Source organism: Cygnus olor, chromosome Z (genome assembly GCF_009769625.2).
Source record: "Cygnus olor isolate bCygOlo1 chromosome Z, bCygOlo1.pri.v2, whole genome shotgun sequence".
Classification (NCBI taxonomy): domain Eukaryota; kingdom Metazoa; phylum Chordata; class Aves; order Anseriformes; family Anatidae; genus Cygnus; species Cygnus olor.
Genome location: NC_049198.1, coordinates 77,148,569 through 77,165,984, shown reverse-complemented (window position 1 = coordinate 77,165,984; position 17,416 = coordinate 77,148,569). Strand labels below are relative to the sequence as shown.

Below are 17,416 nucleotides of genomic sequence, written 5' to 3'. Positions count from 1 at the left end.
GACATGGGCAACTTCTGTTCTCTCCTGTGCCTAACTTGTTTCAGTTACATTAACTTGGAGTGTGTATATATATATATATATATTTACATGCATATATTATAATATATAATGTGTAACAGATAATATATATACATGTATATATATGTATATATTATATATATATTTATAAGTATATATATGTTATTTTTTTCCATTTAGAGATGGAATTGTAATGGTATACCTCTTCAACACTGTGGTTAGCACTAGGTGCTTTAGAAATGGCAGCTTTGGAAAGAGAGTTCATTAGCCCCACTCTTGTTCCTCTTGCCCACCATCATTCTCTTCTGGGCTCCTGAGTAGCTGAGTTTCATACTACGGAGCTTCTCACCCATCCATCATTTGTCTTGGATAGATAAATATTTTTCATCTGTTCTATAATCAATTATTATTGTGCTGGCTGTTTTCTTGGCATTGATATGTGCAAATGAAGATAACAGAGGTTCAAGTGACTGTGGTTGGCTGAAATGGGCTTCCAGGTATGCCAGAGGTTGACTTATGACTCAGCTATGAAAAGAACCGTGGAGATATTTTAAAAATGTAGTACAAGCTGATAACAGGCTTATTCCAGAAGATATGTGTGGGAGTTCTGTCTTTGCTCTAATAAGACAAACACAATTCCTTACAGTGCAGAATGGAGACAAATTCTTTAACTGAGTATAATGAGTTTACAGGAAAAAAAAAAAAGGAAAAAAGAGGAAAGGAAAAAAAAAAAAGAAGCTCTTGTAAAGTGTAAAGAATGGAAGAAACCATTTTGAAAGCAGGTGGTAAAATGATTTGATGGACCTAGCAGTTCAGAGAAAAACAAGAGGTGAGATTTAAAATCCCGTGAAGAACTGTACTAGAAGAACTGAGAAACTGAAATCTCCCGTGGCTGTCTGGGGGGGCACTGTCACTGCTGTGGGCATCAGCCGGGACTCCTGCAGGCTTACAGGAGGTTTCCATTGTAGATATAAGGGAAGTGTCCAGAGAACATTTTGGTAGATAAAAATGGCAACAAGTCAAAGTGGTAATGAACTGGAATTACAGAATTATAATGTAAATGTAGCTGTGTTGAGGTCCAGAGAAGTTCTTTCAAGCACAGTTTTCAGTATTCCACATTTTCAGGTGAATGACTATCAACAAGGAAATTGAGGAAAACACAATATATTTATAGAATATGGACTGCTAGGGATGAGAATGAGTAGTACTTACTGAAGTGAATATGGTAATATGTTTCTGAGAATATACTCTACTCTGCTTTTTTTTATTTATATACTAAATACAGAACTCATTTTTATTTTTTTTATAATCACTTTCAGTTACAATTTGCAATTCTTCTGTATTTTTCTGATACTGAAATTTTACCTATAGATACAGATTATTTATTTTCAAACGAATTGCAGATTGTATGCCTTCTAGCTCAGCATTTTAGCTGCTCCTCTTATGATTTCAAGATTTGACTGACATGCAAAAAATGTCAATTCTGCCTATCCATTAATATCGTATTAAGGTTTCCATCAGGTAACCTAATGACATGTAAATTCATTGAACAAATCATAGAATCGAATTATAAAACCATAGAACGGCTTGGGTTGGAAGAGACCTTAATGATAATCCTCCCTCGCCCTGCTGGCCACACTGCTTTTGGTGCAGCCCAGGGCACGGTTGGCTTTTTGGGCTGCAAGTGCACATTGGTGGCACAAAACAAAGTTGTTGTATCCCGTTTCTCTAATATTAGGGTTTAAACCGATCCTTTAAATAATCTTATTCAGGATGCACATGTGATTCAACAGTAAAAATGTATGTCCCATGAAGTTGCAAATAGCAAGTTGCATCATAGAATGCAACTAGCAACAATTAGCATTTTTTCAGAGTGAATAATTTCTAGAGTCTAAATAAAAGAGGACACAAAAGCTAGAGCTGTTATTTCCTGCCATAAAAATAAGGCAATCTTTACTTAATGAATGAAACTATGGTCAAAACTGAAGGGTATTTAAGGTTTTTTATATCAGAGAAGAGAGAACAGTGTTTCTTAAGACATACAACCTAATGTAATTCTGAAACTCGCTTTCATGAGAAATAACCAGGATGATACTCCAGCACAGTATTAGGAATGCTAATGGACAATTCATGTAGCCTCAGCTATTCAGTATGGGAAATTATATGATGTACAGACAAGTAATTGACAAGGATGAGAAATAAACTTTCCCTCTGGACTAGTTACTTCATGATGGGCTGTTCTGATGTTAAGGAGATTTTTCTTGTGTGTAAATAATGCCAGCAAGCTACATGGTCAGAATAATCTGATCCAGGACATCAATTCCCATTCTTTTTGTCATTGGATAAAGAATTCCCATGGAAGTAATGGAAATTGCCTCTGGGACAGCAGTGGTTAAAAATTCATTAGGACCATGATTAAAAGTGTCGTGTGAAAAAAACAGTACAGAAATTATAATAGTATAAAGAACGTAAACCAGTGTGGTCCTCTGGTTCTGAAAACTGAAGATACTTTGAACATAAGAATTTTATAGATCATTAAAAAATTTGTAGTTTGGGAGCTACAGAGTTTTAAACCTAAGTAAATGTGATCAAAAGAAGGTATCTTTGGGCTGCTTTCAGGGCATGTCTGGGCATTTCAGGGCATCTATAATATGTGTATTTGATAGATGAAATATTCCACCGAAATTTTAAAGTAAAGCTTTTATTTATTTATTTATTTATTTTGATCTGTAAGAGCACTGTAAAAGCATGGAGTCTCTTTTTCTATGAAATCTGATGTAATCTATAGAACATTTCTGTAAAATTTATTCCACTTTTCTTGAGGCAGTGGAAGACTCTTCCAAAACCCTTTGCACGCATGTTCTTTTTCTGTGCTTTCTTTTTCTTTTTCTTTTTCTTTTTCTTTTTCTTTTTCTTTTTCTTTTTCTTTTTCTTTCTTTTTCTTTTTCTTTTTCTTTTTCTTTTTCTTTTTCTTTTTCTTTTTCTTTTTCTTTCTTTTTCTTTTTCTTTTTTTTTTCTTTTTCTTTCTTTTTCTTTTTCTTTCTTTTTCGTCTGATTTTCACACATCTCTTTTCTTTATGCCTTCCAGTATGTATTTTGCTCTCTCCCTAATTCTCAGTGAAGCTTTTATGCCTCTTTCTTCCACACACCTTTTGACTTTCCTACTCTTCTTCAAGTGCTGGGAGATGATCTTTGTCTTAAGTTGTTGAAGTATCTCTGAGCCTAGATTGCTCACATCATGAGGCTGTGCGGTGTGACAGATAAGTCATGCCAGCCAACAACTCCAAACTGGTTTAGTACATTTAATAAACAGCATGGCATAAGTAGATGAAAATTGTGCCATTATTTATGCGAATAGGAAAACCTGCATATTGCTGGAATCATTATTTAAAGACTTTTCCAATTGTGACAAGAATCACAAGACCAAAATTACAGTGCATTTTATGTATGCATCATAGAAGCAGTAAAAGGTGAGACAAATTTACAGCCCTGCATAGTATAAAACACGTCAAGATCACCTCGACATGTGCATACATATTCTGAAACTACAGAATATGGAGATTTTAAAGGTGGGCTATATCACTTATCTCAAACTCTTTTGTTATCAACATAATGTAATGAATTGGCAGCAATGTCATAAAATGTTTTTTTGCAACTCTATGCTCTGTTACAATTTCCTGGAATCTTTAAAAAATTCAGTTCCCATAAAAAGACATATAGATACAAGCTTTAATAATCATATCTGCCTATGCACAAATATGCACACTAATAGGACATTATTGTCAGCTCATCGCTGGCTTTAGGATGTCATTCCTTTATCTTTCTTAATTAGACTTATATTGCAAAGTCACCTCTCAGAATAAACTGGGCTCATTTTAAGACCCAAGATATATTACTTTTATTACAGTATGTTTCCCATTCATTAAACTTTTTTTTTCTTTTTCCTCTCATTTAGAGTATTTGCATTATACTCTTAAGAAAAAAAAAAAAAAGGGAATAAAGAAATTTAAGTTTTCATGACAAAGCAGAGAGTGCATCTCCCTGGAAGTCTGTATGGGCTTCAGAGCCCCCCCACAGCCCTACACAAACAGTGTGCACAGAAGGAATCACAGTCGTTGTCTGGACCAAATCCTTTCTTAAGAGTCTCAAAGTCCTGCTTGCGTGTCAGAGAGGACTATCACTGTAATTGATACCTTAAATACAAATTTCTCTGAATTTCTTGATATAGCACCAATATTTTGAGGGGATGTTGCAATCTTTTTATTTATTTCTTTTTCCTCCAGTCATGTAACAGAAAACAAGGAAGTAAGATAATGCTTGTCAAATCAAATACAACAAATTGAGAGGGAACTGCAATGCTATCTTCAAACTTCTTGTTTAAAAAATGGTGTTGAAAATGAAATTCAGTGGCTACAGAAAAGCACTGAGCTCGTCCCATTAAGGACGAGTTAGAAATTTTCTTCACCATACTTTCAGAAATTCTCATTTAGCCTTGTTACAGAAGGCCAAAGAGGGGTGAATGGGGCACACGGTGCTTCTGTGAGGGCTTGCAGCTCCCCAAGCAATCCTGCCCTTGCAGTGGCTGTGTGACATATTGAGCCCTGGCTGCTGGCCATGAGCCCTCCCTCCATGCACCTGTGCCTTGCTGTGAGCAGGTGTGGGGCCGGGTGAGTTTTACCCATCTGCTTCCTTGTGCTGCACTAGGGAAGAGTGTTCTCAAAACCTGGCCCCGATCCCCTTCTTACCTCCTCTTGATGCTGAAGTTTTTTCTTCGTGGAGAGTGGGAGGAAACTTGGCAGGTGGGAAGGGTGCACTCTGCAGTGCTGTGGGTGCGAACCTGCAAGTCCACAGGTGTCACATTGTACCATCAATTACACATATTAAATATTTTTAAACTTCTTTTTTTTTTTTTTTCACAGAACTTTTTGAGAAACTAGTTTTCAAAATTAGGCACAAAGTACTCGTGACAGAAAATTATCCAATAGTGGTCAGATAGGGCTTTTTTCTGGGCTGCCTCTTGAGTGTCACTATGAATGTAAAACTTTGCAAAGAGAAGGTAATATCAGAGTGGATTGCTCTCAGACATTTGTCTGTACTTCCTTGCAAATATGTCATATTCTGGTTCAAATTTGTACTACATCATATGGTATTGTCTTGCTTTCTTATGTTACCTGTGTTATGGTTTCTTATTTCGCAAGACTAAGCATTTCCAAAACAGATACGTAGTCTGTTCTGGAGTAGGACAGTCGCATGAACATTTTCGCATGACCATTTCGCATGAACAATTTCGCATGACCATTAGCCTTTATGGTACTCCCACTTCTGCCAAGGGAAAAAAAGATTTAACTGCCTAAGTTTTCACAGGTCATGCTGACATAGAATGAGGATTTTTACCAAAATAATATTTGTGGTTTCTTACTGATAATCTATTTCTCTGGCTTTGCTCATTTCCACAGAAATCAAAGGCAGTGAAGACCTAACGGGTTATCTAATGCCTTTCTTTGCCTCTCTAGGATTTTTCCTTATAGTATATTTTTCAGTGTTTTGTCTTGTGTTGTAAAGAACAGGACTCCACCATTTCCCCGGGGAAACTTTTCAGCAGCCTAATAGAATTCACCATTAAGAACATTTTCCTTTTGTTCAGCTCGCATTTTCCTTTTCTTCATTTCATTCAGATACCTCAATTTAATGATAATAATCTGACAATCACTCTCTATCATCTCTCCAGATACATTCCCAAACACTCGGAACCTAATTCTGCAGTCATCACTAACGTACAATGTCCTACTGATGATGGAAATTCAATCCTCAGGCGCAGTCCTGCGAGGTGCTGGACACATCCTGCAGAGCTGTGCAGGTCTCTCCAGCTCAGCACCTCCCTGTTGAATTCAGGCCTTTTGCCTTTGTGTTTGAACCTCTTCATAACATTGTCCTACCTTATTTGACCTAGACATTTGACCTGCTTCCGCCCTTTCTTTTCGACTAATGATGTTGCCCTCGGTGCCCTGGCTGGCTGCTTGCCTCCCTGCCATTTGCATAGGGCATCCTCGCAGCACCGAGTAACAAAACACACACCTTCCCCTTAGCAGGCTAAAGTCCAGTTTTCTGCACTACCATGAAAACAACCCAGTTCATTTTTGTCGGGTTTATAATAATATATAATTTCAAGTTATAAACTGAAATAACTGACCATAAGGTAAACTCACATTTGTTAAAATAACTGCAGTTACTTCTTTGCCAGGAGTTTTGTGTCCCTCCTTTCATTTTGTCCTGCTTTCAGGATTGTGTTGAGATTTTACTAAAAGGAAACTTTAGGAAAAGAAGGTATTTGCTTTAGAAGAACAATACCTGTATAATTCATTCTAAGTTAAAACAAACAAACAAGAAAACACACTACCACCACCGAAAAAAAAAAAAAAAAAAAAAAAAAAAAAAAAGCAGTAGTATTATTATCCTAAACTTCCAGTAGGGAAAAAAAAAAAAGTAATTTTCACTAGGCTTTGTATTTCAATGTCAAATGTAGCTTGGGCTTTGAGCAAATTAATAACTAAAAAATAATTAGAGGATAATGTCATTTTGAGTGCAGCTGTCCTGTGGAAACAGCAGGAATCTCTCTGTATGTACAAGCACTGATCAGTTGTAAAAATAGGCACAAAAAATGATTTTGGATGTGGAAGCCTGATGATGACTAAGCTGTTTGACATGAACTACAGAAGTATTTGCAATCAGTCTGGGCTAGATTTTGAACTGTATCTGCAAATTAACAGTTATTTGCTCAAGTGCTATAGGTGCCTTTTCATGAGCTCTGCTAAAGCTGCTTGCTAGATAATTACTTGCAGCTGCTTCTCTCTGCTGAAAGTGTCTGCAGTTTTTGGGCTGAGTTGCATGGTGAATCTGAAGGTGAGCCTGGTTTGCTGTGAAAGGTTGTCTGGGGAAAGGAAGGCAGTGGAAGCATCCACGGTGCACCCAGTGGTCCTGGGTTGAAGGAATGAGAAGAGGTGGAAGTTTGGTCAAGAGCCATTTTAATTTGATTTTTCAGAAAAAAAAAAAAAAAAAGAAAAGAAAGAAAGAGAAAAGAAATCAACGTTCTTGTGCTCTTGAATGTGAAAAAATCTGTGAAGAACATCTTTTGGTTTTAGTTCTCGTCCTGTTGCTATCTTTTATTACATTCCATAACTCCTCTGGGAGCTGTCTTGTTTTTATTTCTTATTTGACCTGACATAAGTATCTCTCCATTTTACAAGAAGGCATTTATTTGTTTCACTGATATCTAAATTTCCTTCTGCTATCTGCCTCAGGCCTGTGTTGTATTATCTCCGGACTGAGACCTATGTACATATTGCACTCTCATGGCTCCCCCAGCCTGTGAGCAACATCTGAAAATTATCATCACTCAATAGTTTAGCCATAGTTTATTGGAAGGGAAGCCAACTTGTTTTATAGCTGTCTGCATATAGAACTCTCCTGTTTCCTTTGACTTCCTTCTTCCTGTTTCCTTTGACTATGCAATGAATGTTAACAATTCTATACAATTTCATAATTTATTCAATTAATGAAAATGTATGTATATTTTGGTTTTAATATTTACTTATTTTGACACAAATTTTAAGGGACTTGTTTTCTGGGGGGGACATTTCTGCTCACTCAAAAATCAGCCTCCAATAATATCATTACTTAAAAGTAAATTTGACGGAAGAGTGCACTGTAGTTGCTACTTTTCTTTCTCTTTTCTTTGCACCTATGGGAAATCCATATCAAAACTTTCATCCTTAGACTTTGTTTTAGGGGTGATATCATTGTATATGGAGCAGAGAAACCTCTCTTGCCATAGGTTCCTGCCACACAGCAGAGCTTAGTGCCTTCCCACAAACTCTTAACTGAGAAAGTGAAATTATGTTCCTCCATTTATCCCATGCTACATATACATATTTTTAAACATATTGATATTATCTCTTGGAAAAAGGAGAGGCATAGCCACAAAAAGCACACACACTCCATATTACCAAATACGTTGCTCGATAATGACATCTTTTTATGTTCTTCTCACATGTTCTTGGCTGTGTTTCTTTGCCTACTAGATCCTACCACTCACATGCATGCAATCACCATATTTCTATGAGAATGGCTCCATTTAGACTTAGGCATTTTCAGTCTCCGATGGGTTATTCTCCTCCAGACTGCTGCTTTGCACCACTGGCAGGGCCAGGTTGTGACTTTGTCTGTTTAAACATTGATTGATGTTTACACATGGTAGGCAGATCAGAATAAGGGCTGATTTGTCAGCTATGGGATCCTGTGGATAATCGCAAACATTTCGCAAATCGCAAAATCAACATTTGTAATGGACTCTGTGACTGGAAAATTTGTGTGGGTTACAATGTATTCTCATGAACTCAAATCGTTTATTAATTTTAACCCCTTGAAAAGTACTGGGTGAATAGGAAAGACTCGTAGTACAATGTATACAAGGTGATCATTTCTTGCTTCCATAGAGTTCATTATTTTATTTTATTTTATTTTTTTAACCAACAGAGTGATTGGACCTGGAGTTTGTTCTCAGCAGAAACATATTTCTGGCAAAGTAGTGCAACTGAATGGTCACTTGAATGTTTAATTTAATGCCCACTTATGCAGAAGCATGCCAGCTACTGATGCATAAAACCAACTTCTGGTATCACCTATCTTTTATCTCATTCTTTGACATGGCTCAACTTTACTTAGTTTATGAAATTTGAGCACTCTGTTTGACTACAAATAAGTGTACATCACTGAAAAGCTCTTTTCCTAGCCTAGTGGTTACAGCTTTCAAATTTTTAGCCTGGTTTCCATGGTACAATCCTTGCTTTTACAGAAACTCTTTGTATATTATAAACCTTACCAATGCAGTCCTCTAATGTTATTTGCAGCCTGGCAATATTTTGCTGCTGAAATTTTGTGGTAGAGAATTCAGAATTGATGCGATATCTTTCGTATCTTCCATCCCACACACAAAAGTTTTGGTACTTCTCCAGCCTGCGATTTGGTGACATTCTGTAGGAAGCCAAGGATAGCTGGTTGTTTGTTTGTTTTCTGTCAAATTGCATTGAAATTCTTGCTTCTTGCCCACTGACATCAAAGTTTTCAGAAATGATAGGCATGTGTTCTTGCTGCTGAAGTAAACAGAGGCATGCAGGACCTTTAGAAAGATTTTCAAACATTAATACATTAATACTGTGATTACCAAAGCTTCACATTATTTTCCTGTTCATATCACTGAAGAAATATTGCAAAAAAGTAACAAGATCAGTAGGAGATGAGGGGTATTTTTTGGTGGTGGTGGTGGTTCAGAACACTTTCCTTGCATGTTCTGATTACAGATAAAAGCAAAACTGCAGAAAGTGACACTGGAGCTCAAAGGAGATATTCGCATGAGTGTCTCACAACCCTCTTTGGGTTTTCAAGTCTGTTCTCTTATTTAGTCAAGGGACTTTATAAACACTTGTTTTAGAAAGCTTGGCAATCCATGGGAAAATACTGGTCTTGACTATGCTGTGTTTTCTGGGAGTCTGAAATTATAACGAGAACCTGACTTGACAAGAAATTGATTTTCATAGTCTAAAGGAAGATAATTGGGAACTTAATTGTCTTTACATAGCACATAGGAGAAGGATCACATATAGATGCTTTAAAAAGTTATCAATCTCTTAAACACTCCCCATATGTGGAATAAGTCTTTGTATATACCTATCTAAATATGGCACTGTTGGGATGTATACATGTAGGTATGTGTGTATGTGTGTGTACACATGTTACACATGTGTATATAAACAGGTAAAATATAATCTCTGAGATTTTTTAAGCATATGTATCTGTCTTTGTACTGAAAATTCCCAAGTTCTCTCCCTGGTAAAGACAATCAACCCAAATCAACCTATTTTCTTGTTTATACAGTTAAAGTCATCAGACTCCAGACTAGGAATAACATCACGTGAATCAGTGGGAAAACAAATGAACAAAGAAACAAAACAAATGTAGGAGAGTGAGATATAAGCTCAGTTGTGTTACTTGTGGTGCATCAGAAATATATCATTTGCCATTTGGCAAATAGTTGCACATGCAAGAGTCCCCTTCAGGGTATAAGGGTGACTCACATATATAACATTTAACACAGATGCTGCTGCACTGAGATCTTGTTTGTTGAATTCCCCTTACAGTTACATTTGTGCCGGTGATGGACAGCCCTTGCACAGGTGAAATCCAGTCATAACTCAGCCTGGAGAAGTATTTACTTCAGAGATGATTTTTTTTTTTCTTGGTCAGGAGTAGAACAGTGGAGCACAGTTGTGGGGATTGCCATTACAAAGTGCTCTGCATAGACTGATGCATTGATAGGGATTATCCAGGAAGGATAAGTACAGCAGAAGCATAAGCCACATTGCAGAATACCACGTTTGTGATTTACCCTGCATTCCCAAGTTGCTTTTCAAAGGGCTAGGCTGTTTGGGGTTCTCCCGTTGAATGGTTCTTTGTCTTTTGATATAAAACTTAGCTGGGGGATTCCCATTTTGAGCGACATGATAAAGGAAGCAACCAAAATTTTTGTTATTATCTGCAATGATGCTACTGGGAAAGCAAATGAAACAAGGAAAGCCACATCTGTGCCCTCCATCCGCTGAAATGTTTGTGCTTGAACTGATTCCAAAGGCCTCAGACCTGCAGGCCTATGGGCTGCAGAGCTGCCACTCATGGCAGATTTCTGCACAGCAGTGAGTAGCGATCTGCTCAGATCTGTGCCTCTGACCACTGCTAATGCCTGCTGGCAAACAGCCTCATGCACATGCTTCCCCATGCATGCATCCTTCACGCCACTGAGCTCCTCGGGGGGAGGCGCGCCGGTGGGATGGCCACATCAGGAATACGCAGTGCCTTTTACTCGCGGCGCTTTTACAAACGCAGGCAGCAAATGTCTCTGGCACCACAGCCTGCAGCTGGAAGGCAGAGCCAATGGGTAAGCTACTTTAATACACAGGCAGATTCGTGCAGTGAAGGATTAGCAGGTCCTCAAGGTGTAACAGAGTTTGTGGATGTCGTTCATTTTTTAAGGGAAAAAAAAAAAAAAAGCGGCAGTGAGTATGTTTTTAAAATGATTACCAAAGCATTTCTGACAAACACTTTCTACCAAAGTATTCTTTTGTACTTTATATACCTACTTACTTTTAAAATGCAAAACAAATTTACTTCAGAGAATGGCAATATCTGGAGGATACTGATCATGGATGTGTTTGCCTACACTACACTCACAGAGCTTTGAAATGGGAAAACAAGACTGAATAGCTTCACGTTATGAATGTTAGTGTCTTGAAGGTATAGATGGTAAATTTCTCTCCATCCTTCTCTTCCTTAGACAAGTCTGAATTTTGTCACAACTTCAGAATGGCAGCTGGTGCTAACTGCAGTCATACAGTGAATAATTCAGTACTGCTTGTATCAGAAGCTCAGTTTTTAGCCAGTCATACAAATACTTTGTTAAGGTAATGTTAAAGTGCAACAATGTATGCCCTGATGATCTTATTTAATGAATGCTGATCAAGATGGGCTTTCTCATATCACTTAGAGTAATCCAAACTCTAAAAATACTATTTTTCAACCCTAAATTTTGCTGCATATTTACATCTATGTATTATGTATTTCTAATGCTTAACTCTGGGTCATGGTTAGTAGTCTGGTTTTGATTCTGTGTGTGTTGATTCTGTGTACTGGAGCTAATCTAACTACCTCTGGTAGTTAAAAGGAAATGACCTCACAGAGGGAAAAACATTAAAGCTCAAGAGGAAAAATGACACTTGCTTTTGTAAAGGAGGGTAGAATACCCTGTCCTGCCTAAAAGTGCAACTCCCTACTTTCTCCTGCTAAAAATCCTACAAAGCACAAAAAGCATCAAGTTCTTTCTGATATGAAGCTCACATACAAATCCACCTTCTCAGTTTGCTTCTGGAGGAAGGTATCATTCCTGTTTTCCTGATTCAGAAACTGAGGCATGGGATTTTTCTAAACCTGTGTAGGAGTGGAGTATATACACTAGATTTCATGTCTTCCTACAAAAAAGACTTGCATCATACATGTGTTTTACACTGAAAATATTTACAAAAATATTTAGGTTGCTTGTATCTGTGTGCTCATAAAAGGGTTTATTCTGGTTAGAATCAGGTTGTTTGGGGCTTTGGCTGGTAAAATGGTACCAACAACTGTATAAAAAAATCAAACCAAAATGGATACTTTTCAGTCCTGCAAAATTCTCATATAATTTACTCGCGATTAAGCTGATTTTGTGCCCAGCAAATATATTTTCAAAGGAGACCTTTTGTATGAACCTCCACTGATAATAATACCTATTTCATAATGCCTTAAAACAATATACTTACTCAGAGGTAGTAAACCTCACAGTCTCTTGGCAAAGAGTAAATGATCTTTTTATTCCCATTTCGTGCACATTGAGGTAAACACAGAAGTAAAGAGTTTACTGGAGGTCAAATTCAAAGGACCAGAGCTGGGGTTAAAACCAGGGATTTCCCAGTGCTCTTTCTCTACTTAGGGCACTCGACATTCCTACTTCAGTTGTCCTTTTACTCTTAATACAAATGAATTTTTTATGACAAGAAAGTTAAAGAGCAAAATATCTGAAATGTGAATGTGTAATTTTTTTTTTTATTTTATTTTTTGTGTATCCAGCTATCTATAAACTGGAAGAGTCCTCTTCTTTTGGTACATGAGTACACATACGCACCATTGCATTTCACACAGAATGAAAGAGAAGTGGTCTTGTTCTACAAAGTTTTAGTTAAACAAGAAAAATGAGCATGCTTTGCAACAACCATCCTTTTCTAATGCACTTAATAATTCTCTGTTTCAGAGCAGTATGTGGCTAGTGACTTATCTTCCTGAGGAGAGTGACCGAGATGTCTGTTTGGAATTATTCCTGGAATTAGATCAGCATGAGGTCTCCTCTACCAATCTAAGGTAATACCGCTGAAAGGCAAGAAATCCAAAGTGATGTATGCCCAGATGACTGTGCATTGACAGCGTCAAGCTTGGCAAAAGTTCTGTATGCCTGAAGACAAAAAAAAGGCCAGGAGATTGGGTAACCCCAGGGAGGTCATCACTCCATGAGGCACAGCAAACACAAATTCCTTCCCAAGGGGTATTTAGTCAGTGGAAGCAAAAGCTTCTCTACGAGGTGGACAGGTTTTACTAACAGTGGTAGCCCTGACTTCTGCCACCACGAAGCTCCTTCCTGAGGATGCTAGCTAGTTATCTCCCTGCCAATACACAGCATAACAACAAATACAAGAGCACTGAAATTCTGCTCTCCTTCAACCCACACACCATAGGAGGTTCCCGTTGCAGTCATTTTGTGTCAGGGTGAGCCTGATCTTAAAGGAGAGCGGAAGCAGCCCTACAGAGACTTACACACATGAGTAAGATGAGTATGATTTGCCAAGCGATATGCATGAAAACTAATTTGCTTGCTGGAGAACGATCTTTTGAAATGTTTTCTTTAAATGACTGCTGCTTAAAAGCAGCAAAAAAGGCACCCAGGTCTGAGGTATATCTGCCTCATTCCCCTTCCTCGAGGTTGCATAAATTATGTATGCCCTTGTCACTTTGGATAAGAGTCTGATCTCAGAAAGATATTAATTATTACGTAGTAACTTTCACTAATTGTTTCTCCCTTTAGAGTATTAAAAAAACTGGTTGTATTGACAATAATAAAGGGTAATGAATGGCTGTTAAGATGTTTGTAGTACAAAATGAAACAGTCACCATTTCTGTTAATAATTTCAGTGAGACAAATTCAGCATGATTTTAATGATATTGTGGGTATATTACGCTTTTTTTTAACCTCTTTTGGGAGGGGGAATAACCTTCACATTTTTCTACATTTATACAACCTGATAAACCTCCATCAGGGCACTCAAGTTATTGTCAAAAAACACATTAAAATACCCTGAAACACATTCCAAATGATGGAAATCCTTTATGTTCAGAAACTTCAAAAGTTTGACTTGATTTTAGTTGGAGCTCTGTAAACAAGGGGCTGAAAATCCAGGTTCTTAGTAATAAGGAAATCCTGACTCCAAAAACACAGATGACAAAACCAAACACATTTTAAGAAAAAACTTGAACAAAGATTTTTTCTGCAACTTGGTCAGATATTTCATCTAGTTTCATCATGTATATGCAAGTTAATATAAAGTTAAGAAATGTCTTCTGTACTAGAAATCACCTGTGAGATTTATGACTGTCTTAACATCTCTTAAAGACAAATGCTGCCTCATTTTGTAATATTTGTTTCAATGGCATAGTTGTTGCCAAGTCAAAATATGTCATATATATACAGTTCTCATTATTTAAGGGGAATTATGCAAATAATTATGTATATATTTATATACCAATGTATGTACATCTCCCTCTGATTTTCATAGAATCATAGAATCATAGAATATCCCGAGTTGGAAGGGACCCATAAGGATCATCAAGTCCAACTCCTGGCACTGCACAGGTCTGCCCAAAAGTTTAGGCCATGTGACTAAGTGCACAGTCCAATCGCTTCTTAAATTCAAACAGGCTTGGTGCAGTGCCTACTTCACTGGGGAGCCTGTTCCAGTGTGTGGCCACCCTCTCGGTGAAGAACCTCTTCCTGATGTCCAGCTTAAACTTCCCCTGCCTCAGCTTCACACTGTTCCCACGGGTCCTGTCACTGGTGATAACAGAGTGTAGGTCATCTGCCTCTCCACTCCCTCTCGCGAGGAAGTTGTAGACTTCCAACGGCCTCTAATTCTAGATGTGAATTAAATGCTTATATTGTTTTGAGGTGCTTGCTTGAAGTGTATGTTATTCTTAACACAATTGACTTGTCAGTCTCTTACTTTGCTTAAACAACATTTTATTTATTTAAAGTGCAACAAAACAATCTCTGTAGTATTTTTAACTGTAGCACCAGTCTTACTCTGTGAAAGCACCAATGAGATCTCAAACTGACTTTGATGTTACTAGATTTTCTTAGATACGTGTAGCTCAGTTACTGGTCTTCTATGGTACAAACAGAAATAATATAAAAACTATAGCATAACCACAACATGACAAAGGAAAGTTTCCTAAAAAATTTAGCTTCTTGGGAAGTAGTGAGTGTCCTCATTTAAGTACAGAGTACACATAGGAGTACACATAGACATGCAAATTACTTTGCTCTGCTGTACCAGTGCTTCTCAGGAGCAGTTTTGCTGAAGTTTCATGTAAATTCCATTGTAGTAATGTCTTACACTGTGGGTCGCATCATAACTCTTGGGGATACAGTAAGAACCACCATGCTAACCATCAGCATCTAGTTTGCCTTGCTGCCCCAAAACACTTTGGATAGCATAAATTTTGTGTCCATCTGGACTGACTTAGGTCAGTAAGGTAGCTCAAGCTGATGTGGTATTTTTTCATCTTCTGAAGAATTGAGATTTCTTTGACAAAATGCCAACAGGTAATTGCTTACAGATATTTTGATAAAACACTTAGAGAACCAGCTGCTGCTACTTCTAACTTTTGTTTTCCCCCCTAATGAATCTTGAGTATTTCGTTGCAAAGTAGCACATCTTGAGTAGGAGTGAGGAGTGCCCTCACCCAGGAACTGCCCCTTCCTGGCAGTTGGGGTCTTTGTCTGCAGAGATAAGATCTAGAGGTAGCTGATAATAAGGACAGGCACAAGTATTTAGACAGAATTTAGTCTGTCTGAATTTAGTTCAGTTTAATCTATGTAACTCATTCATTTTGACATCTCTTCTGGCTCTGCCAAATAGGTCTGGTGGTGAACTTGTGACAGGTACATGTACAGAGAGCTAAATTTATCACAAATAAAGCTAATTTATTGAAAAGCAAGGGTGCCAAGCAAAGCTGTGGCATCTCTGGAGGTGGCATAAGCAGAATCATCTGCTCTCCTGCTGCCACCACCAGCAGAACCTACCACTTGCTTCTTTTAAGCTTCATTATGAAATAAAATGGCCCTGTGATGAAACAGCCCATTCTGTTTTTAGTAACAGGTTTTAGTAACCACGATGAAAGAAAATGGTAAAACACGTATCAGAGATATCTCCAAATCAGTTCTTCTTGTATGCTTTTACATCATAACCACTTTTCAGTTTCAATTCATTGATTTGTTATAGTCTGCACCATTAGTCATGACTCTTACAAGTCCTCCAAGAACTACGTGTTATGTGAACAGGCACTCCTTACATCACCATTTGACAGAAAAAAGGTAGTATGCATAAAAGTATATGTGGTAAAGATAAAACAAAACAAAACAAAAACCCACAAGCACTTCCCCTTGCATGAAGACCTTGGAAAGTTGTAAGTTTGGAAGTTTTGTAGTAAGTCTATATAGCAAAAGATTCATTAGAAGAGAATTGCACAGTAAAGCTTTTGCAGCGTAAGAATTTTAAGTTTCCTTTGAAACTCCTATGATGCTGTCACATACATTTTTTTTAACTTATTCAATCAATGGAGTTGGATCGTAAGATCTTCAAAGCCATGGTGCAGGTGTCTTTAACTTAAGTCAAAGGAGTTGCCAAAACTGGGGTTGGGCACAGTCTGTGCATCATGGACAAGGCAGGGAGATCAACGGGGTCTGCTCCAAGTGTTATGGTGGGCTTGGCACCTTCTCCTGAAACACCCCATGAACCACACGTTTTCTCTCTGTAGACCAACAGGAATGAGCTTTTGCAACTCCAAGGGAATTTCATTTGCAATATGGGTATTTGTTTGATACCTGTGTGTGGTAGTTTTATGTTGCTGTGCAGATGAACCCCACCACAACCACTCTATTACTCCCCCTCCTCAAAGAAAAAGAGGAAGAATTTATGAAGGAAAGGGCTCAATGGTTGAGATAAGGAAAGGGAGATCACCCACCAATTATTGTCATGGCCAAAACACACTCAGAGTAGGAAGATTAATGTAATTTACTACCTACCACTAGTTCACTAGAACGGTGAGAAACTAAAAACAAACTAAAACCACCTTCCACCCCATCTACTCTCTTCCACCTCCTCCCCCTGAGTGGTGCTGGAGAATGGGGAATGGGGGCTGCGGTCAGTCCCTAACGCTTCATCTCTGCCGCTTCTTCACGGTCACTCTCTGCCCCTGCTCCACGTGGGGTCACTCCCACGGGATGTCGTCCTTCCCAAACTGAGCCTGTGGGGGCTGGACACTAGGAATAGGCTTTTTACTCTGAGGGTGGTGCGGCCCAGGCCCAGGCTGCCAGAGGAGCTGTGGCTGTCCCATCCCTGGCAGTGCCCAAGGCCAGGCTGGATGGGGTGGGGGAAGCCTGGGCTGGTGGGAGGTGTCCCTGCCCATGGCAGGGGGTGGTACTGGGTGGGCT

The 17,416-nt window shown here is 38.2% G+C and overlaps 1 long non-coding RNA gene across 1 annotated transcript in view; it reads left to right on the top strand.

Annotated features, from left to right (window-relative positions):
• Positions 1–17,416, top strand: part of LOC121062072 — a 91,821-nt gene that overhangs the window by 25,014 nt on the left and 49,391 nt on the right. The window contains exon 2 of the long non-coding RNA XR_005815395.1: positions 12,908–13,014. This is a non-coding gene — a long non-coding RNA (uncharacterized LOC121062072). The remainder of the gene's footprint in view (positions 1–12,907; positions 13,015–17,416) is intronic.